Consider the following 24045-nt stretch of genomic DNA (forward strand, 5'->3'; position numbering starts at 1 on the left):
ATTAAACCAGATTTGACACAATTTTATCCAGTGAACCACAGTTCTGGAATGTAACAACGGCTTATATATACATGTAGAACGTGTATTTGTTGACACGTTAAGCCATAACCCCAGTGTGACGCCATGGGTGACATGGAAGATGTACGTGCTTAAAATACGAGAAGAGAAAAGCCGTTTGGGAATGCTTCCCGATTGTCTCAAGAGCCACGCTACATGCCCAGTGGACAAGTGGACAAATTCCTACACACATGTATCTGCTGGGTCGCACTTGAGACTGTCGCACTCAAATGCGTCGCTGAGGGCTACAATATGACTGACCCTTGACCCTTCTATCAGGGGCTATGCGTAGCATGCCCTACAGTCACACTCGCTCACAAAACACTACCCCAATCCCACATGCACTCCCACCCTGGGGCAAGGCCACACGTTTGAGTGGGTGCAGTGACTTTCACAGTTACTAGTCCATTTTTTTTTTTATTCTAGAATATTCTATAGAGGGTGTTGATGGGCGACTGAGTAGTAAATGTTCTTGACATTCCACCACTGACACCAACCTAGGGTGTACTTCCCGAAACAGTTGTTGAACTACCACAGTTAAATGTTAGAGAGAGTATAATTATGGATGGGCGTTGTCTCTCCATAGTGGTTGCTCAGTGATGCTTTCGGGAAACGCAGTCCTTATCGACTGCTTTATTTTTCAAAAGCAATGTCAGTGTTCGTGTATGTGCATTTGTTCATATTGTAGTGATTCATGTATGTAGGTCTCTGCGTGTGTGTGTTTTGGGGGGTGAGTCTGCAGACCAGGGTGAGCTGTATCTCTGAGAGTACTTCACCCTCGCCTCTGAAGCACAGCCACTTAGAGGCTGCTTGAGGGGTTTAGGAACACCATTCTAGCACCACTCACCTGCTCTATCTCTGCTCATCCCTTGCAGGTCTCTTCTGCACAAGAACCACTCGCCGATTTCAGAGCGCTGAGAACATGGAGGGACCTCCACAATCAGGTGATGTTCTTTCTCCTTCATTACGGTAAACCGTTTGAAAAAGCAACTCATCTAAACCAAGGAAAACTGCAGGAGTCGGTTTGCCTGTTTGAAGTAATTGGGGAGCCTTTGGCCCATGGTGGAGCAGTGATGTTCAACATAGTTAGTCCTCTACTAGCAGGACATTATGGCTGGATGACAGCCCACATAATAAGAGCTCTTCTCCACCATGGCAGATTTCTCCCACGTTGTTCTCTCTCTCTCTCTCTCTCTCTCTCTCTCTCTCTCTCTCTTTCTCTCTCTCTCACTCTCTCACACACACACACACTCACATACTCTCTCTCTCTCTCTCTCTCTCTCTCACACACACACACACACACACACACACACACACACACACAGCTAGAGAGAGTGGAATGGTGGAAGATAGATGGATGAAGAACATGCAGACAAACAGAGAGGGAGACAGAGAAGGGAGGTGGTAATGTGACCTGGGCTGTGTGTGTATATGTAGTGTGTGCATAAATAAAACACTGTAGTATGTCATTATCTAGGTCAACCATGCTCTCTCTCTCTCTCTCTTTCCCCCTCTCTTTCTCTCTCTCCCTCTCTTTCTCTCTCTCCCTCTCTTTCTCTCTCTCTCTCGTCACTGCTACACTGCCACTCTCTGTCACCAATTGACCTGATTTGGAGAGCCGTATGTGACAGGCGCTGTCCAGACAGAGCTTCCCCTCCCCTCTCTCTCTCTCACACACACACACACACACACACACACACACACACACACACACACACACACACACACACTCATCTGTCACATCCGTGTAGACATACACACATTTTAAAAAACTTATTCATAAATAGACACACACTCACAAAATCAGACACACACACACACTAACCAACAATAATGAAAAAGAAAGAGTAGTGATATGACATGCATCCTGTACAAACCTACCAGAGATATACTTAGATACTAGTGTACTTCATATTACACACAGTATGACTAGCAGTGATTATGAAGTAATGACATGATACATTTGCTTTACATTTCACATTTAGACATTTAGATTCAGAAGTCCAATTATGAGATATAATTCAAACAAGAATACATTTCAAAAAATAATTTAAAACAAAAAAAATAAATAATGAAAAAAAAATATTGCAGGATATTCTATTCTAAGAGCATACCTGAAACCATACCTTAAAACTTAACATCCACATTTTGTATGCAAGAAATGTCCAACCAAAACAAACAAATAAGCAGGAGACTTGCATTTAATACCGCTTCCTAATCCTGAAAATAAACAGAGCACATACACTACTACTGTATCCCGCCATTTCCACAAATACCACTTTTAGAGGTCAGTTCCAGCAGTGACCACTGGATGGCACTGTCTGTCTGCTGTAGGGCCCCCGGCCCTTGGCTCCTCTCACTGCCTCATTAGAGCTGCGACCAGGCTCCCTCTCACACCATCATAAATGTCAGCGCCGATACAGCAGGGGACGGCTGGCCTGCGTGTAACAAACACAGACACTATGAAAGTCCACTATGTGTGTCGAATCAATCACCCGCCGGGACTGCCGGAGTTTCACACCTAAGATGAGAATTACCTTTGCTCCCGTGCTTCGTGTTTCACAAACACACATGTATAAATACGTGTGTGTGTAGGGCTATTTAAAAATATATGTATGTGTGACCTTTTTGTTGAAGAATGTTTGCATATTAACAACATTTCTAATTCAGCTGCAATAGTTAAACAAAGGTGGGTGTTGTGGGTTCATCCTTTATTGTGAACTGGTATTTTTGAGTGTGTGTGTGTGAGAGAAAGAGAGGAAGGTCCATATGTGCATGTGAATGAGTGTGTGAATGCAGGTGTGCATTACAAATGCTTCCATAGTCTCAGACTGGCCACCTCTTTCACTCACACACACACACACACACACACACACACACACACACACTCACATATATATACACACACGTGGATACTCACACACAGACACACACACACTAGCCCCAGCCTCTTCACTCTTCCCTCTCCCTTTATCAGGGTGCTTGTGTAGTTCCTCGACTCGCTCGCCTTTTTCTATTCCCATGCAATGCAATCGCCCTGGCGGAGCAGGTGGATGCGAGATAACTTGTGCCGCGCTTTGTTTTCGCCCTGACACTGTCATTAATCATCCCGGCGAGCCGCGCTTCAACTTATAATAATAAGGACTGGCTGCTGCGGGGGAGCTGCCGCCCAATTGCCTTTCTTCGCGCCGCTGCCAAATTGGAGGTGAACGGCTATAGCCAGACACTGCTCCCATGTCCCCAGCCTGTCTCATCATTTAGGTATTTATCCATCTCGGGCTTGTCCACCGCCCATCTCACTGCTCTCCCGGGAGGCCCGCAGATTGTTAGGGGAGGAAAAGGGGGTGTGTGTCAGGGCTGTTGGGATGTGTGTGTGTGTATGTGCTGTGGGAGTGTGTGGGTAGTGGGGTGGTTTGGAGGATCAGATTTGTTGCTCAGGCTTTTTGGCTTTGATTGTGTGCCTATAAGTTTAGGATTAGAGGCAAATTTCCCACAGGGCAGTGCAGGATTTGCTGGCGTTTAACTGTTTAACCTGGCTTACTCTTCTGTGGCTGGGCAAAAAGGGGGGAGAGAGGTAGAGACAGACAGAAGGAGAGAGAGAGAGGTGGAGGAGGAGAAGTTGGTCAATGGGTCCATAGAGACTCTGGGATGCTAAGCCAGACCCGGGCCTGCATCGATAAGAACTACGATCTGATTCTACAGATCACATGCATACCACACCCTCTTGTGTGTGTGTGTGTGTGTGTGTGTGCATGTGTATGTTTATTTGTGTGTGTTTGTATGCATCTGAATTGATTCCCTTGGAATTGAACAGCATGATAATTCTATTTTAAGTCATATAGTGCAATAACGCCACACACACCGGTTTCCATGTCAACATGTTTATCGATGCATCTGCTCCACATCCTTAACATGAGCACCTGCTAAAACCAACCTTTTGACTTCTGTCTTTTTTTTTGTCCTTAAAATGAACACCTGCATAAACATACCTTTTGACATCTGTCTTGTTCTGATAATATATTCAAGAAGGGAGACTTACATTCCCAAAGCTCTGGTGGGTGAGGTGTTTGAGGGAGTCCACTGGAAGCTGTCGCTAGCCAGGTTTAAAATGCTAAACTCCAGATAAAGGGTCCAGGTCTGGAAACTGATTACCAGTGGGCCGAGTGGATCAGGCACCCTTTGTTAGGTGCGTTCGAAAATGCGGGAGGTGCACATCGAGGAGGGGCGGTGAGGTTCGCCAAAGCAGTGTGAGGATCGCTGTCCTGTCAAGCACGATCCGCTCGGATTAGCGAGATCTGAGAGGAATTTTGCAGCCCGGAGTCTGAAGGTGTGTGTTTTCAGCTTCTTCCACCTCCAGCACTACAAACACACACAGTCCAAAGGTGTGCGCTTCAGCAGAGTGGCTGTGCTTTTGATCAGACGCCAGGGAACACTGACTGCCCGTCATCTCACACTGGACAGGAGGCTAGAGTTGTGAGTGTGTGTGTGTACGTTTTGTTTTTTGGAGGGGGGATGGGGGGCAGCAGTGAGGGTACATGACTGCACTGGTCAGAGTGTTGTGTTTGTATGATGAAACTATCACTCAAAAAGTGAAAATGCCTTCCCTTTACAGCTTTATAGATGACCAACTTGAATAAAAAAAAAGGTAGTGCCAGACCAAAGCAAGTGACTAAATGTAGACAGGGCCATCAAACATCCACCAGTAAAGCAAAACAAAAATAAACACCACACAGATATATGTCCCTGACAAAACAGAGTAGATCTAAGTACCGAGAGCAATTATTTAGTGTTTTGCATTTCCGCCATGATGAGTTTCACAGTACCTCTGTGCTGGATCCATCCTCCACCTACCAACCCGTCAGACCCCAGCCACTCCATCTGTCTCGCGGCGGAGCGAAATATACGGCCAAAACAGTATTGATCTTTAATTAAAGAAGCTCTTAACCTCAGCTGAGAGGGAAGACCCCCTGGGCACAGGAGTTAATTCATGTACTAGAAGTCATAATATTTGTGCTCTGCATGGGGAGGTACATAAAAAAGTTATCTATTGTCTGGGCAGTTTATCAGGGCAACGATGGCTCAATGCATACAGCTTAACCACCTCCTCCCAGGCCTGGCTCCCACCAACCCCACCCGTCCACCACCCTCTCACCCACCCGGCTCGCGTGTGCCTGACTGTAACTCAACATTATGAGTCAATTTGCACACGTTGATGTGAAGGTGACGTGGGCTTTTAGGGGCTTGCAGTTGGCAGGGGGGGGGGGGTTGGTTGGGTCGGGTGGTGCTTCTCATCCTTGCTCAGTCATCCTAGGTGATGGTGTCAAAGAGTCTCCCTGTAAATGTGTATTTTTACTGAGTACTCCACACATCATGCCTAATGTCTAAGCTCAACATTATAAGGCCCCAAAAAAACACACCCTTTTTCTTTCTTGGCCTCTTTCATCTCTCTCTCTCTCTATCTTTCCATCCCTCCATCTCTCTGGTGGGTTGAGGCATGTGTCAGTATAGTGTTGGTGGAGGAGTGATTGAGTGTGCTGAAGTATTCCTGGATCCCTCTGACCCTCTCCATGACACCACCAGGCATCAACGGCAGCCTAAGCTGTGGCTTTGACGCCCAGTATATACACCCTCCTCTGGGGGCAGAGAGGCAAAGAAAGGAGGGATGGGGGGAGGTAGATGTGGAGAGGTAGAGGGGAGGTAAGGGAGCGAGGAGGTGGAGTGGAAGGGAAGGAGGAGAAGGGCTTCCAGACACTGTGATATCACCCTTTATAGGCTTATTGATTTCTTCTCAGGATGCAACTATTAACATTGAGCTGTGTTCCAGAAGAGCTCCCCGCAGGTTGCTTTGCTCACACCCCATCTCTCTGCACGCGCACGCGTGCGTGCGTGTGTGTGTGTGTGTGTCTACGGGGTGAGGCGGGGAGGTTATGGAACGCAGGCGGCATGCTTTTATAATTAAGGTCAGCTGGGATGCATTACGGCATTTGGAGGTGTTAAAATCTGCCCTCCTCGGAGAGCAAGTTGGCATCGCCCGCGCTCGTAAATTAGCCACGCGCTCCCGCTGCTCGGAACAGGGCGTGGGGGTGGTGGGGGGTGGAGACGAGGGGGGTTCAGTATGGGCGGACCTTCTGATGTCTTTTTTTTTTCTTTCTTTCTCTCTCACTCTTTTTTTTCTGCCGAAACACAAGACTGAGGGCTGTTTGACGACCAGTCAAACAGCCACACAGTCTAGTAGGCCCCACTGGCTGTCGCCTTGCACTGCTCACCAGTTTGTGGTGTGGTGACACAGAGGCAAGCAAAAGTTATCAGTGTGTTTTTTCTGCCCCCTGGAGGCCATTAGCTGCTTTGCACCACAGAGATGAATGTGATTGTACTCTGTACTGCTTGTGTGTGTTTGTGAATAAGATTAGGTACTTTTGGCGATTCTCAGTTTATAATAGTAATGATTTTATCTCACTATGATGTCCATCCAGAAAACAATACATCCAATTGGAAATTAATTTTGTATTTGCATATGGACACTGTGCTTTTATATCTATTTGTTGAAAATGCCTATTTTCTTCAAAGAAATTGCTTATTAACAGGACCACACAAGCTTTCTCAGTTTCAGTTCGTGCTGTGTATCGTGTAAGTGTTTGTCCCAAGAGCACAAGGGTAGTAAAAAGCTCATAATTTACTTCAGACTCTTATTGACCTCTCAGGCAGCAAGCCCAAAGGAGAGAAAGAAAGAGACAAAGAGCTAGACAATGACAGAGAGAGAGAATAAGAAGGAGAGAAAGAGAGAGACAAAGGCCGGGGGGTGCGGGGGGGAGGGGTGGATGTCAGGTACACTCAGAAGAGAGGACATGAGGTGAGAGAGCCATTGAGGTGAATGATGCGTCTCTGGACGAAGCAAACCAGGCAAAAGGGCCGCGTGTCAACATAGATGGACAGAGGAGGGACAAACAGAGCCAAGTGGGGTTTTGTTTTCTGTGGACAACAACCTGTCAGGAGGCATTCAGCAGAAGGGCTGGGTTAGGCTGGACCGGTGAGCTAACAGTCATCTAGCAGGGGGTGTGGACACAGGGTCTCCTCTCTAAGGAAATATACCAGCAGATCATAGGACTGGGCAGAGTAGGGGGCAGTGGAGACAGAGAGAGAGAGGAAGAAGGTGAAATAACAAATGTGTGACCCGGTCACTACTGCGGTAGTTTATTTAGTCGTTTTTAAACATTTGATAATGATGAGTGTATTTCAGGTAATAACTTGCAATAACTTGTAATAACAGGAGGAATAACTTGCTGTAGGTGAATTGACATGTGCCCTGCTAATATCTGGTAGCACTCAGTCATCCTTCAGACTTAAGGATTTGAAGAATTTGAAGTTGAGGTCTACAGTATGTTATTGACTACTCATACCAGGTCAACATGATGGATATGATAAGACAGAAAATGTTCAAAAAAGATGTACTCAGACACTCATGTTTAAGTGCACACGTCTGGCTAGACTTAAATTGTTTAACACGACTTTGTTAAGCGTTGTGTACCTCCTTGTATGTGCCTGTTAGTAAGATGGCAGGCTCTTTGTGGCACCTGCACGAGTCCTCCTCACCAGAGAGGGGCCAGGGGAGTGTGACAGAGCGCTGACACAGGGACACCTCCCTGACCCCGAGCGGCCGGCTCTGTCAGTGTGCCCCAGGGCCGAACAAATAGCCTACAACACTCATTTAGCAAACACATTCCTCCTTCTTGACCTGAATGAGACTGGGGGGGTTTCTTTTTTTGGAGGGGAAAGCAAAGCTGGTATGCGGTCACCTGAACCGCCACTGTTTACCCACATACACCTTGGGCCAAGTGAAGCTTTTCTTTCTCGATCCCTCTTTTGAAGTTTGTGCTGAATTGCCTGTCTTGCTGGACTTGATTTAGTGAGAAGGGAAACTCATTCACACACACACACGCACACACACACACACACACAAGTGTACAAAAGGTAGAGCAAGTCAGGTTTTGTATAAAGAAAAAAGTATCCCAATCGCAAACAAAAAAGCCTTGCACGTTTGTCTAAACTCTTGGTTTAAACTGTTGAGCCTGCACACTTCACGTACCCTTCCTTCTCTCTTCCTTATATTGAAGTAAAATATTGATTTTTGATATTCTCAGCTCACTGAATTGAGCTGCGGGTATAGTAAACTTTTGCTCCTTGCTGAGAAAAACATGCTGGGCTACATGAAATCAATGGAATCACATCATTCGATCTGCCAGACAAAACACCTTGTACCCCAGTGCAGGGGAAGCAGGGGAAAATCTGTAGAACACTGTGAAAATGTCACTCAAAAAATATGATAATGGGCTTCCCGCTCCCACTAGTGTGCACAGGTGTTTTTTTTTTTAAACTCCGGTATTTATTTGACCATTATGTTAAATTGTCCCCATAAAGCTCGACTTGACAGCTCCATCTCCACAGACTCTCTGCAAAGCACTTAAGTGTACCAGAGGGGACTTGTGCATTCAACAGACCCAATAGGCCCGCTTTGCTGTACAAATAATCCTCATCGAGTGGCTTTCTCTGCGCCTGCTCGTTTTGTGGGCTGCGGTGATGAAGTTTTTACTCGGCCATTCAGCTTGTCCGTGGTGTCTTAACGGCCGATAATGGCCGCGGTGATCAGGAGAGAGAACCGAGGCTTTAACCTTGGCTTTGAGCATATTTCTTCGTGACTTTTTTTCTGTTTCTTCTATTGTACTTGCAGTTGCTCTCTTTTGTACTCACTGGTGCTGCATATACAGTATATATTGCTCCCTAAATACACACCTTTCCCATTGAATGAATTTAATATGAAATGTTTTATGTAATGCGATCAAGAAAAGGAACATTTGATTATTTTATCATAATGGGGGTCACGCTGGAATTTATAGTACTGAAATCATCTGTGGGTGAGTACAGGGAGAGGATGAACACACCTAACCCCCCCCCCCCACCCCCACCCCCCACCCATCATTACTTACACACACACACACAGTCACGTACACACTCAAGTTTGCTAAATGCCGAGGGGGGATGTGGACTTGTTTGGCTCGGGTGGACCTCTCCGTAATCCTGTAAAGCTTTGGGGACCCAGGGCCCTGGCAGAGTGTGTGTGTGTTTGTGTGTGTGTGTGCGGGGGAAGGGGAAGAGGGGAGGGGAGCTCTGTTTAGACCACCTCTATTCACTCTCCTCCAGCCCTCCGGTTCCCGATGTTAAATGGCAGCCGGAAAATCACAGCAGCGGGGATCAGCGCACGGTGCATTACCAGCATGGCCACAGAGCAGGCTACAGTAGAGCGGCCGGCACAAAAGAGTTAGTTCCTCTCTCTCTGGGTCACGCAGAGCACCGTGCTCCCATCCAGGCCACAGCCACACAGCCACCACCACGGCAGGGAGGGTAGAGGCAGAACCGAGGAGGCTCAGGAGCCTCTCTGGAATCCTGACTCACAATGGGGAAGGGGCTCAGGAATTTCAGTGAAGCACTGCCACATGGCATTGAACTGGAAAGGGGAAAAGGTGCTGTTTCGAGGTCTATGTGAGAAAAAGTCTTGTTCATTTGTTGTTTTGACAATGAAATATTATAATCAACTCTCTCAAAAATTATTCAAAATTATGGGATAAAGTAGAATTTTTCAACAACTAGAAGGTCAATCAAATCATAAGTTAGCAAATGACAAATGTTCAAAATAATTTCTTCAACCTGTGGGCAGGTTTGATTCTAATATCATTGTTACCCATTGGAAATAGCCATCTACACTAAAATATTGAACACATGTTTTTTTAACAATTTGCTCTCCCACAATTACCTTGCTCCAGTGAAGATATAATGTCCTTCCTATTTAGCCGAATCCCCTCCTGCCCTTTTGCAACGTTGGCTGAGAGAGTGTTCACTGATTAACGGGGAGGCGAGACGCAACACCCCATCCTCCGCGAGCGAGGTGAGTCTCCCAAGACTCTTTATGGAAATTAACTGCAAAACACGGCCAATTAGAGGTGTGTTATTTAGAAGGACTTTTGCCTCGTCTCCCAGCTGGTATAATAACATGGGAAGACATCCGAAGCCTCGGCGGCAAATTAGTGCCATGTTGGGCTTATGCCAACTCTAAGAGCACATCCATCCTCATAAGAGAAAAGTTATACACATGCAGCAATTTCTGACTTAGCTTAGACTAGTTGAAGTATAGGCCTAGCAAGAAAATGAGAAATAAATATGCCAAAGACCTAAACCTCAGCGCATGGTATAAATTGCACAGGAGGTGCTTTCAAATGAAAATAAATTTAAACTGGAAAATTATATTTGGGTGAAAAGGGAAATCAACCTATAATTCTTTTATATCTGATTTTATGTTCCTAAACCTTTGCCAGCCACGAGACACCACTATAATCTTTAGTCCACACTTTTGCATTTAAAACAACAGAAAGCTGAATATAGCGAGCTTTACTTTGCCTATCCCGAACTTTCCCAGGTTCAGTCTTTTATCCACCAGCGGGTGAAAACAACTGGGAATTAAGTATCTGTATAAACTTTTTTTTCTCTCTCTCTCCCCTTTCCTTTTTCACTTTATCTGAGCATGATACGCTGTCTTAATTTTCCTTTATGAGGTCAGTAGTTGAGAGGGAGCAGGGAGCCGTGGCATTAGAATGGGTAGGAGGGACCCGATTCTGTGCACAAGAATACACTGTGGAAGTTGCAAAGGGCAGAGTCTCTAGGAAATCTACTCTTTCTTTGAAAAAATGTCACGGGAGAGATAGGAGATTGGCACCACAAAGAGCTGAAAATAGCACGGGTTGCTACGCGTTGTCAGACGAGATTTGGGCTGAGACACTGACTTTTGTTCTGCAAAGTGTCGGCCCCTGAAAGGGAGATGGAAGGTGTAGAAATTGCCATTTTTTTCTCCCCTCCTCCTTCTCTGCTCCCGGTTGTGCAGGCCCCGTACGCAGGACCTAATAACGTATGCCGAGACATCCGCCGTTAATGTCACAATTATTCATTGTCTCACAAGCTAGCGTTGTGATATTCACGTTTTTAGGGGCCAAAGACAAAGTCTGAGTATCCTGCACTCCCTCCACCCCCAGCACCAACTCCCCACCCTCCCAAAGTGAAGTGACTGGCAACAGCGGTCCCAGGGAGGAGTATTCATCAAAGGTGTAGGGGTCTGGTCAAGAGATTAGAGCCGTTTTGCCAGGGTGTCTCCATTCCCAGAGCTCCGAATGGACCCACATTCAGCCCCGGACCCATTCTCCGTCCCCCACACAACAAAAGCCTCATATATTTAATGCAGGTTTGCCCCTGGGCCGCATAATAGGATTAGAAATAATTTCTACAAATTTACAAAAACAAATCACATGGCAAGGCTTAGAGTTTGCTAATAATTTCTCCATAGCTGATAGATCAAAGCCCGGCTTGGACTCTCGGAGCCAAGCAGTAGTTTGACCCTGGTCAGGCATTTTTAATGAAAGGGTTAATCTTCTCAAAGGTGACCATTCAGGAGCAGGCGGTGTGACCAAATGAAGAATTCAGGTCTGGGATAATCTCAGAGAGGAATAGTGGCCAGGGTGCTTTTGGGTGACGGTGAGGAAGCCCTGGGAGAGAGTTCCACGCCGCCTCTCCCCCCATATGAGAGCAGCAGAGGCCTCTTTCTGGCAAAAGTGCAGGAGCCCAACAAGTGGAGAGGTGTAGAAAAGGACGGGGTGAAAGGAAGGAAGCGGCTGAGGTGGGGGTGGTGTTGCGGTGGTGGTGTTGCGGTGGTGGTGTTGCGGTGGTGGTGTTGTGGTGTTGGTGTTGCGGTGGTGGTGTTGGTGTTCGGCGGTGGTGGTGTTGTGGTGTTGGTGTTGTTGCGGTGGTGGTGTTGTGGTGGTGGTGTTGCGGTGGTGGTGGTGTTGTGGTGGTGGTGTTGCGGTGGTGGTGTTGCGGTGGGGGTGGTGGTGTTGTGGTGGTGGTGGTGTTGTGGTGGTGTTGTGGGGGTGGTGTTGTGGTGGTGGTGTTGCGGTGGTGGTGTTGCGGTGGGGGTGGTGGTGTTGTGGTGGTGGTGTTGCGGTGGTGGTGTTGCGGTGGTGGTGTTGCGGTGGTGGTGTTGTGGTGGGGGTGTTGTGGTGGGGGTGTTGCGGTGGTGGTGGTGTTGCGGTGGTGGTGTTGTGGTGGTGGTGTTGTGGTGGTGGTGTTGCGGTGGTGGTGTTGGGGTGGTGGTGTTGTGGTGGGGGTGGTGGTGGTGGTGTTGCGGTGGTGGTGGATTTTTGTCATTGGCTCTTGGCCACTATATGGAAGGCAACACACAACACCTGCAATGTCGCCCCCACCTGGGAAATGAATCACTGGACCCTCCACTCCTTGATCATCCATGAGGATATACGGTCACAGACACACACACACACGCACACACACACACACACACACACACACACACACACACATACACATACACATACTGTACACACACACACACACACACACACATACAAACACACAAATTCAGGGGAGAGACACACACACAAACACACACATACACACTCCTAGAGTGTTCACCCACATAAATATATGGGAGATTCTTTCCTCCTTCCTTTCAAAAAGAACCCCCAAAACAGCAGCTGAAGATTGCTTTTGCAGATGAATGTTGCTTGGCAAGCCGCACTTGTGCTACTGTAAGCACACATGCCTACTTGTGAGTAATTAGACTTGAATTCCATCCAAAAGTCGAATGAGGGAGAGAGAGAAGGAAAGAGAGAGAGAGAGAAAGAAAGGATGGCTTTATAAATGCATTACCCCTGGCTGGTTAAGTAGGTTTGGAAGGCTTGTCGTGACTGCGGGAAAATGGGCCTTTCGGTAATTAAGAATAAATGAAATTGCTTATCAATTAGTAAGTTACGGTGCACACCATTTGGCTGGCTTTGGAGGGATTAATCAGAGAACTATTGACATTACATTGTTCCATAATTATCCTTCATACGTTTTATGGTAATTGGTGAATTTTTCACTGAGGAGCAACAATGCCTCTGAAATACCAGGCGGTTATTAACACACCCAAATATAAACATTAATTAATTTCTAAAAAGGCGAGAAGGAATGAGATCTATCACAGAGACTGGTAATGGTGAAATCACAGTCTCACACAGAAACCTGTAAACAACATTAATGGGAAACCCCACTCTTAATGATCTGATGCAGTAATGAGTGTATATCCATCAAATACATAATAAGACACAGAATGGGGGAAAAAAAGCGATACACATATCTGCAATTGCTTGACTGGCAGAACCGTTTGGCTTGGGTGGAGGTTGAAGTGGTGGAGGTAGAACTCGGGGGATGGAGGGTGGTGGGGAAAGGAACCTCATCATATCGCTGTAGACAAATAAAGGCAAGCGAACGCCAACAATAAAAGGAGCCGTAATTTCATATTTACATACACAGTCATGAATAAATAATGCCGTGCATCACAAAGAGGTTTTCATTTCAGCGTTCCAACCCCCCAAGACTGTGCACATGACACAGCTGTCACTCGCGCCACACAATATGGCTTTAAACACAACTCGGGCAAACAGTCTCATTCACTGGCCCCCATTAATGAGGAGAAAAGACAAGCCAGAAGAGGAACGACAGAAAGAAAAGAGAGAGAGAGAAAAACAAACGCTGTTTATTCCCAGGAGGGCTGACCTCAGTGTAACATGTCCAGGGCTGTGCTTCGAGGTCACTCTGGCTTTGCCTCCTTAGCTTCTCGCGCGAGCAACAGGCCGCGGTGTGGTGAGGCTCAGGACGTACTGGAGCGAAAACCTAATGAGGTAATTAGTCAAAGGCCAGCCTGACCCCTAGGAGGCTAATACCTGTGAACTTTTTACCCCGGACTCTTGACACATGTCTCCTGAGATGGCACGGAAAGCGAGGTGTTGGTGGCGGCAGCAGCAGTGGTGCCTGTGGCAGTCATTCCTTTTCTCAAACACCACCGGAATAAGCAGCGGCATTTTTTTGCCAGCCTGATTGACAAGGTGTAATGTCCTTATTTCAGCCGCTGTGGATGTCAGGTTCTCCGGTCGGCAGTAGCGGCCAGCCTTTCATTAGGGATATTACAACTGCAGGCCAAAACAATCGACCCCAGCACTTCAGTGGCTTACCTATGGGAACTTCTTCATGTCTGCAAAGAAATGGGATACATAGGTGGAAAAAAAGCTAAGAAAGCAAAAAAGGCAAATGGGTCTCTCTCTCTCTCGCTCTCTCTCTCTTCCTCTCTGTCTCATCCACCCGGCTTTTATCCATGCCGTGACTGGCGGCATCGTTAATCACAGCCTCAGCAACCTTCAGTACAGAGCTAACTGCATTTGGGCCAATTAAGAGGCAGGGAGAGACAATGTAGGATGTAGAAGTTGCGTCTCCGAGGCAGGCGTAGCAGTGTCCCAACCTCCCTGTCATTATGGCCGCCGTGGAAAAAAGGGGAAAAATTAACCCTAACAGCTTAGCCGCTCTCCTCCATTGATCCGAGGCTTTTGTGCCAGCCTCAGAAATGTGGCAGACAATTACAGATATTATTACATCTGCATTGATTTTTCCCTTTCTTTCTTTCTTTCTTTCTTTCTTTTTTTACCAATTTCTTCTTCTTTTTTTAAAGAAGGAGAGATAAGTGTCTCGAAGCAATTAAAAAAAATTACATTTTGGAAGTGGGCCAATTAGAAAGCCCCTGGGCCCGGCAGCGGGATGCTCGCGCCTCGACTGTCAGAATGTCACAGTGTTCTCACTTGGCAGTTTTTTAGATGAGCAATGGTGCACACTGCACTACACACACACACACACACACACACACACACACACAGCCACACACCCACACAGCTGAAGTTTATTAGTTTCCCAGCTCGAGTGCTAGCCCTCATTTGGAGCTGGACAAGCAGCAGGAAAGCAATCAGCATGTGGCAATAAGCAACGGCTGGATAATTGTACTGAAAAGTAGGGAGGCATGGAGAGGGAAAAAGCATGCTGGGACCACGGGTCATAAAATTTCTATTTACATACTTATGTTCTTGGTTTATATTTATGTATATTAAGGGCCATCTTTGCAACACAAACAATCACACAGACCAACTCAATATTGGGCCGCCACAGATAAAATGAAATGACATCTCTGGCTGTTAATGGATATTTTCTGTATTTGTATTCAAGACATATAATAAAAACGCAGTGGAAATGTATATTTAACACTGAACATTTCGTCTGATGTATTCTATTACCAGAGACAAATGCAGCGTAACCATTGTTTAAGCTGCCCAGTTGTTGATCCTATCACTGGCTCGGTGACACATCCATCTTTATGGTTAATGCACGCAAGCTCATACACTCAATCACCCACACTGACACACACACACACACACACACCACACAGTAGACCAGACACTTCCTCTTCAGCCATTTTGCTTCGGCACATTCTCTCTGCGTCTGTGGCTCCTCGAGGGAGCTCTTGGCCCTGCTTTGGTCAGCGCGACACGGCAGCCTTTCTGCAACGGGGAGCGGAAGCGAATGCTAATTGGTGTTGTGGAACGACAGAGGAATGAGAGGAGATAAGGGATTGATGTGATAGAACAGAAGCGGGGCCTCCATTTGCTCAGAAGTATTGTCCAGCTCCTTGTTTCCTACCACTATCAGCAGCAGACAGGAACACGGCTGGACAGCTTCATTGTTTTAAAGCAGCACAAACGGGCATTAAACAAAACACGGCCTTGTTTGTATCCCTCCTTGATAGGAGGGGGATTTCTGTTTTCTGGGGCCCGTGTTTGACAATGAAATCGTGAGGTGTTGGCTGAGTTGTTCAACACTGAAGAACTGAAAACCTTTAGAAAACTCACCTCCTCTGGCAATGAGCACTGATTAAAACACACATACACACACACACACACACTCACACGCACACATACTATGTATAAAACTTTATCATTTTCAATGCTCCTTGTGTTTGATGTTCGTAAACTGGCACCATTTCTTTAATCCCTAAAGCATTCAAATGAATTTATGTTTTCCTGAAATGGCAACAATGGCAGAGTTTCAAACAAACAAAACGCAAACAAATAGTCTGTGTGTGTGTGTGTGTGTGTATGTGTGGTGGGTGGGTTAGTAGACAGCTCAGAATTAAGCCTTGTAAACCATGCTATTCGCTCCCATGGCTGGGACTAGAGTTTCTATTTATCTATTAGGGGCTGATAAATGTGGGGCTGTGGCTGTTCTTGGATTACAGCGCTATAGGGTTTCAGAGGCGGCGTACGAGCGCACCGTAATCCGTGGAATTTTGCTGAGAGGTAACGACAACACCCGGAAGAGGGGAGGAACAGGAAAAAAATGGCAGCACAGTTTTCAACACAGGAACACAATGCCACGGCTGATTAAAGAGGGAGTTGTATTCAAAATATCATCAAAGGAATAGGAGTTTGTGGGTTTCACAATTCATTCATCCTCTCCAAACTTCCCCCTCGGTGCACCCCCACCCCACCCGCACCCCAAACCTGTGCCCTGTGTAAACTGAGGTCATTTTCAAATATTACTTCTCCTAATGCCCAGAGATCCCCTACAGAACCCAAAATAATAATTTGGCTCAAGCAGCTTTTTGGAATCTTATCTTACATTCAAAATACAAAAATCATAATGTAAAAATAAACAAAACAGTAAAATTGTATGACTGCTAAAATTGTATGCTGTGTCCTCTCTCTTCTTTCCTCACTAACTGTATGACTCTTGAGGCCCTTGCTCCTCTGCTGAACCCAGATTGAGGAAATGATGTCTGGTTTGGCAAACGCACAATGTGTGCCTTCCCTCTCACGGTAAAGATGATAAAAACTGCAGTTGTTTTATTTTCCAAGATATTTTTTTAAGATTTTTTTTTTTAACTGCTTAAAAATAGCAATCCATCAGCAATAAATGTGGAATATGTATCAGAAAATGGCCAAACTATCCCAGACTTCCTTGGTTTGAATCCAAAAGAGACATGACCACATGCCACGCTACCATAAGGTCAGGTTGAGGATACATCCACAGTTTTGGCAAAGAATGAACCAGCAGTATTCTGTGGAATAGGATTGGCAGTATGCCTGATATTCATAGGTCCCAGTGCTACTTAGATCATTACTTTTATGGTTATGATCGTTATGGTGTCAACTGTGGTTTGTTTTCTTGTTGCCTAAATAGCATCCATTTAAAAAATGATAAACAACAAAGGCACATCAGACAAAAAACAATTATGGTCCAATAAAATACCCACTCAACCCACGTTTCATTTCTTTCAACAATCATGACAGGATAGCCAAAAAAGATAATCTCAACCATTTTATCTGATGATAAAATGTGCAGAATTTCAGAGGTCCATCCTAGTGTATCAGCCACAAAGCCCATGACGCAGTATAAATAACATCCTGAGACTTCAATGACACGCAATCAACTCGCATTTTGGGGCGTCCAAACGAGGCAAAACTGAGCGACCCAGACACATGCATGGAAGAAAAGGGAAGCTTGATTGTACATGGGTCACGGACTGGGGGAAACAGGAGGTTGAAATAAAAGAGTGGACAGCCATAGGGGATTGTCATGCAGATGATTAACTCACGGACACACCATGCCACTTACATTAGGGGGACTGTTGCGTCAAGGGGCGATGTGAGGGGGCCTCCATTTTCTCCTGCACTCCGGGACTTTTTGTACCTCTTAAATCCTGTGAGAAGCAACTGGCATGGTCCGGGATTGAGCTGCTAACTCATATTATGGAATCAGTGGCTAGATTGGATAGGAATGGCCCGACCAGAGGCAAACCCCATTCAACACTTCATGGAAACCTCTCAGTAAAAAAAATATAAAATGAAATGTATATCCCCCACCCCACCCCAAACTTAAATCTATTCCAAAGATGACCCTTTACCTAAATATTCACTGTTTGTTTCTATTTGTTATTTTTTATAAAATCCAAAGGGATTGTCAAGTCAGTGACCAGGTCACACTATGCAGTTGTATGTCAATATCATTACATCTCGGTGTTTCGCAACCTCTTTTGACCGCTTGACATGCCTGATCCTTGCTGGGTGGGGACAGGGTGTGTGGATAGCTATTGAAATGGCCGGGTTTGCTTGTTAGCCTGTCTCTGAGACACCCAAGCAGAAAGGTCAGTGAATTGGATTTCTGAGCTGTGGGAATACCTCCCCGTATTTACCTCAAACAAACCAGGTTTCAGATGGCTGGCTCATTGAGTTCACCTTGTCCTCATGTGATTCTCCCGTGGTTCTGAATTTCAAATCACAACGAGATACACACACACACAACTCAGTCTGACCAAATATATATTCTGGCCTGTTCATCTGTGGTACAGTACACAGAGAGAAAGTTCAATGGCGGATGAACATACTTACAGATCATAATCTTCAACCATCTTGCTTCTTCCAGAATATTCCATGCATGAGCTTCACAGCTGGATGCATGGACATAAACACTGATAAGAAAACTCAGGTACATTGTTAAAGGAAAACACAGGCTCTGACTGAGAAGAGTCACTTTGGTGGGGGGAGGATATACTCACATCTATCTTTAATCAAATCTCCTTTCTGGAAGGAAAAAAAGTCAGTTGTCAGGTTTGAGGATACATACAAAACATTTCAAAGCTGCTTTGATTGCAGCTCATGTCATTTATCAGAACAGCAGACAAGATATATACTTTGATGATACGCTACTGGCTTGAAGCATGCATCACACAACACAGATCCTATAGTGTTAATATTTTACTGAAATTGTCTATAAAGTTATGCATCTGAATTGTGTTTCTTTTGTTATCTTGAAACAATGGAACACAAAAAGTGAGGCCCAGCATGCTGGTTTGTAAAGCAAAACACTTACACGGGAAGTATCAAGCACTACCTAAACCCTTGCCATAAATGACATGAATTTTGTGGCCCGTAAATCATAACATGCATGTGATAAGATGGGTGAGGGAAGACAATTACTGCAGAGTGGAAGACAGGGTCAACCGAGCATCTTAGAGCAGTACCTCCACCTCTGTCAGAGAACACAAGATGAATTACAATGCTTTTAAACACCGGTGACACAGCGCAAACAAGGGTGTGTGTGTGTGTGTGTGTCTGCCCTGAGACATCCTTCATTCTTCACTTAAGCCCCCTGTTTGTAGCCCTCAAGACATGGCCTTTTTTGGGATGGGTGATGAACAATGTCCTGTGCATCCCTCTTTAGAGTGCAAACAAGCTTTTTGGCCGAGAGGACGCACCAGAAAATGCAGGCAATTTGCATTTTCTCGCCTTCACCACTGACACGTTTCCGCCTGACTGGGCAGGGCCATTTATTTCCATCTGAAGGGGAAGCCATTGGGAAAAGTGGTCCCTAAAAGTGAAGGGAGACCAGACATATGGGTAGCCCCCAGTACCAGGGGAACACGTCACCCCGATGACCCAGAAGGCCATCCTCTCAAAGATCCAAATGACACTGTGACAAACCCCTTTCAATGACCTGGGCACGCAAATGGACTCCTCTTACTATTATTTTCCCTATGCCTTGATGGGCAGGCTCCACCCCCTTTCAGAATTATCAGAGCACCATCTCAGCCTGCACATATCCAGGAAAGATTAGAGTAATCACAGACCATGCTCCCCCCGACCCCATACCAAGGTCAAACCAGCAGACCAAGAGTTATACCTTTCTTTACCCCCCACCCCCCCACCCAATCACACACACACACTTTCTCTTTTCTACCTTTAAAAATGTGTCTATTTACAAGAGCACGCATAACTGGTCGTCAGGGGGAAGAGAAGCCATTAGGGGAATAAAGAGAGGTGCCGACTCACGCGTGTGTGTCATACACCACTGGAGCACAGCAAATTACTTCTTGTTCAGTGGCGCTCTGGTGCGCGGCACAGAAATCTCAGGTCTCAGGCTGCGTCGTGTCAGAGTTGGTGGGATTGGGTGGGGGTTATGGCTGTGCTTTGGGAGAGAGTTGGGACAATATGGGACACGTCCAAACAGGCCCAGGGACAGAGTCCCTTCGCTGAACCCAAACCCTTCGGGACATAGGTGAATACAGAGGGGAGCAGTCAGTTACCTGATAGTGTGTGTGTGTACGTGTCCTTTTTCTCTCTCTCTCTCTCTCTCTCTCTCTCTCTCCCTCTATGTGTGTGAAAGAGAGAATCCCCACTAGAAATGGTTGAGCAGCTCTTTGGCAGAGCTCAAAATTCATTGGCAATAAAATCTTCTTGATGGCAAAAAATAATACCACCGCAGAGATGAAACTGCGATCGTTCATTCTCCCTCAACCAAGCACTCATTTTTACACTTCAGCCTTGTTCAAACAAAGGGATTAAACAAATGAATTCAAGGAAGGTTTCGCACACGTAGCCATTACACGGGGAAAAAAGCCATCAGAGCCCTTTTGACAATGATCCATCTCCTGCACTCCCACATCTCGGTCTGATTTACACAAATCATCTTCAACTTTTACGGCTGCTTTTGAATGGCAGACCTCTTTGCCAGAGACTCACAACTGTACAAAAACATTCAATGTTCGGCTTGACAATCAAAACAGCGTCAAATATTGCTGGAAGTACACACATCTGACAGAGAGCTTATTCATTTGAATGGTCTCCCCAGAGGGATCCAGTCTGATAAAACAGTCCAAATACTCAGCTTCTGAAATGCTCTAAAGCTTCTAAATGACACCAAAGTTATTAGAATTCTACAGCCCGGCTGAATAATAGGCAAAAGATTGTGGAGAAAAGGCACTAAAGCTAATTAATAATGGCGGCGGGGATAATTTGAACGCCTCAGTTTTAATAGAAATCCAAGGTAGAAGCACAAAACCACACGTACCTCAGTGTTCCCTACAATTGATAGGATACCAAATGCCTTTTGGGGACCATTCTTTTATGGTGCAAGAGAGAGAGAGAGCGAGAGAGAACAGGTGGCAGAAAAATATATAGGATACCAGGACTTTCTTCAGTTAATCAAAGGGATTACTACAACAAATCACTTTTGTTCAATTCATTACACAATATCATAAAGAAGGCAGAGATGTGATGGATGGTTGTCTGGAAATGGGCTTGTGGTTAACAGAGAAATGCACAGGGTTCATTAAGGCCTGAGACAAAGGATGGATTTGTCATCTCTTAATGTTGAAGTGGGCATGGCTAAACGCAAAAAGGATTGATTGACATTTAACACAATGTAATGTAAAATGCATCCAAAATTATCACTCATTTTTCAAAAGAGAGTTTTGTGTGTGTGTACATGTACTTGTTTTCCAAAAAGTTTCTCTGTGAAAACACTATTGTATTTCTATTTAGAATATCAATCCACTGAAATCCACAAATGTCAATGGCCAGAACAGCTGCAGGTTCTGTCCATTTATCAGTCTTGGTCTACCTTTTTGTTGAGACTGGGTGCAGCGTTTGACTGACGCTGCTACAGGTGTATGATCCATCTAACTGTGAGTGGACAGACGTCCGCTTTTCTACTTAAGTGCAAGGAGCAGGCTGTGCAGCCGGCCATCGCCGCAGCTGGCTACATCTAGTTTTTGACATTTCCAAGGAGGGCCCCCCGTAGGTTTGCTGCTGAAGCTTGAAAACGAAATGAGAGTTTTTCAGAAAGCGAGAGACAGAGAGAAAGGGAAAGAGAGAGAGAGAGGGAGAGAGAGAGAAAAACGTAGCGGAAAAGAAAATGGCAGAGTGGAGCGGCTAAAAGCTGCATTTTACCCCCAGACATGCTTTCCCCCTCTTGTCTTTTTTCCTCCACCCGTCAGCCCTTTTCAACTCCACTTCACTGACACAAATCCTATGCCACTACTTTTGTTTAACGCAAGCCATTAATGAAGAGCTCTCCAGCTAAATACATCTTTATTCTGCTATTAACTGTAGCGTTTTGAAGGAGGCCTTGGAGGAGGGGGGTAGGTGGGGGGCTGAAACCCTTCAAAGTCGAGGCATTTAGAGGGACTTTCCCATCAATCAGACCTTATGTCCAGTAAGTGCCGCTTACATTTACATGAAATATTCATAAACCATTCACTTCTGCTTCCCTCTGCCCTAATCATCACTTTTAGGCACCCCCTTCAAAAAAAAGGAGGAGACAGAAAAAAAGAAGGGGGGAAAGCCACAATCATCTCGGTGAGGGGAGGAGAATTATGGGATGCCTCCCCTCCTTTTGTGTGGCAGGCGTCTGGTAGGTGGACTGTTTTTATCTAATATGAAAAGCACCCAAGACCAGCAAAGGTCTTCCCCTCTTTGCATGATGTTTCCATACCTTTTAAAGGCATGACCCATAATGGTTCTCCTGCATTTATGTCATATGCTCCTTTTTCTCAGCAGGCATGAAAAGATCTGATGCATCAGAAATAAATCAAAACAAAATGTTCTTGCCATCAATTTTTCTGTAATTATGCTGTCATTGCATACATTCCGACTTGTTATTTATGAATCGGTGCAAGTAAAAGATGCAGGACTTGGCATCCTTGTGTTTCTGAAATGGCAGTGAAATTGGGATGTAGCCATTTAGGCTGACTGGTTTTCTAGGCCCAGAGGAGCCTGATGTCATCAACAAATGAAGCTACTGAATTAAGAACACAAAATATTTGCCCAATGTATTATTTCCAAAATGAGAGAACATTTATATATAAATATAGTAGAAGCAATTGATCTGGAGAATTCTCTGGACCATGACTAAAAAACAATCAGCTCCAAACCCTCTGTTTGGAGATTTCTGTCTTTAAAGAAAATATAGTGAAGAAAAGGTAAACCATCTCAATACAGAGGACATGATATGGTGGAGAAATGTTATACAGTGCCAATGTTTTGTATTCAAAGCGGTGATGGTAAATTTAAACAAAACTGATGACTGTTATTTAAAAACTGAAAATGCAATGTACTCATATACATCTCAGCAAAGAAAAGACTGCAGAACACAGCAGAAGACAACTGAACTAACACAGATTTATTACCACAGTTTATATAACTCATATTAGGAATTCATGGACCTGGCAGAGGGGATTATAGCGTTTATTTCAGGCAGGGAGATGATCCTGTCATTAATGGTCGATACTTTCATCATCGTTTAAACCGAAGGAATTTGCCCGGTGACGAGTCGTCACGGACATATCAGGGATGTGCAGCTGTATTCGTTATCTGCCCGCGACCCGCTCTGCTCACGGAATGTGGACCAGCACCCATCAAACGTGGATTAGGCTGTCAATCAGCTGGCCGCTCCGGATATTGTGTTACGATTTTCCTCAAATGTCACTAAGATCAGAGTCATTTCTTGGCTAATTGCGTCTCGTCCCCCCCTTAATGCTGTGCATTTAATGGTTTCGTTACATTGTGTGACAAGGCTATGTTTCACTCGGCGGTCACGTTTTGTTTTAACTGGGGAAATTAAAAGAATGTGTGGTGGCTTCCATCACCTGCTCATTGTACAGCAAAGCTCAACAAACACAAGGTTGTCTATCTAAACCGAAATGGCTATACCGGCACAGAATTAAAAGACAATAACACTCTTTTGAAACTCCTGTCATGTTAAAGGTCTTTTACCTCTTGCAAATTTGGGGATTTTCTCTTTGCCAACCAAATGTTGCACCAGCAATTGAATGCAGCAACATGACATGTAATTTGAGAGAGAAGCATAAGATCGGCAGTGGTGCACAATAGAGTAACATGTAGGTCTATTTCTATGATAGACCAACAATGCCTTGAAATTATTCCTTCCCCTAAAAAGCAATGTTCAACGCAACACTGTTGCCAGATCAACAGTGTTCAATATGAAAAAACAGACGGAGTCATTTTAAAAAGGGATTACATCCACATAATATATGCCATGTTACAATTCAGGAAAATACCCACATTGACTCCTGCATCAATGGTTATTAAAGGATATTTTTAGAATGCCCAGAAGCAGAGCAGAAATTAAAAGACCTCTCATTAACACTTTCTTTCTTTTCTTAAATCAAAATAACACTGGGCATCTAGCCCTGTGATTGTTTCATAAAATGTCTGGCCACAC

At 45.2% G+C, this 24045-nt stretch overlaps 1 long non-coding RNA gene across 1 annotated transcript in view; it reads left to right on the top strand.

Moving 5' to 3' along the window:
• The first annotated feature begins 930 nt into the window (after window positions 1-930).
• The window catches only part of LOC125284561, a 79552-nt gene continuing 56437 nt past the window's right edge, over window positions 931-24045 (top strand). The window contains exon 1 of the long non-coding RNA XR_007191896.1: window positions 931-1001. This is a non-coding gene — a long non-coding RNA (uncharacterized LOC125284561). The remainder of the gene's footprint in view (window positions 1002-24045) is intronic.

Source organism: Alosa alosa, chromosome 19 (assembly GCF_017589495.1).
Source record: "Alosa alosa isolate M-15738 ecotype Scorff River chromosome 19, AALO_Geno_1.1, whole genome shotgun sequence".
NCBI lineage: Eukaryota > Metazoa > Chordata > Actinopteri > Clupeiformes > Clupeidae > Alosa > Alosa alosa.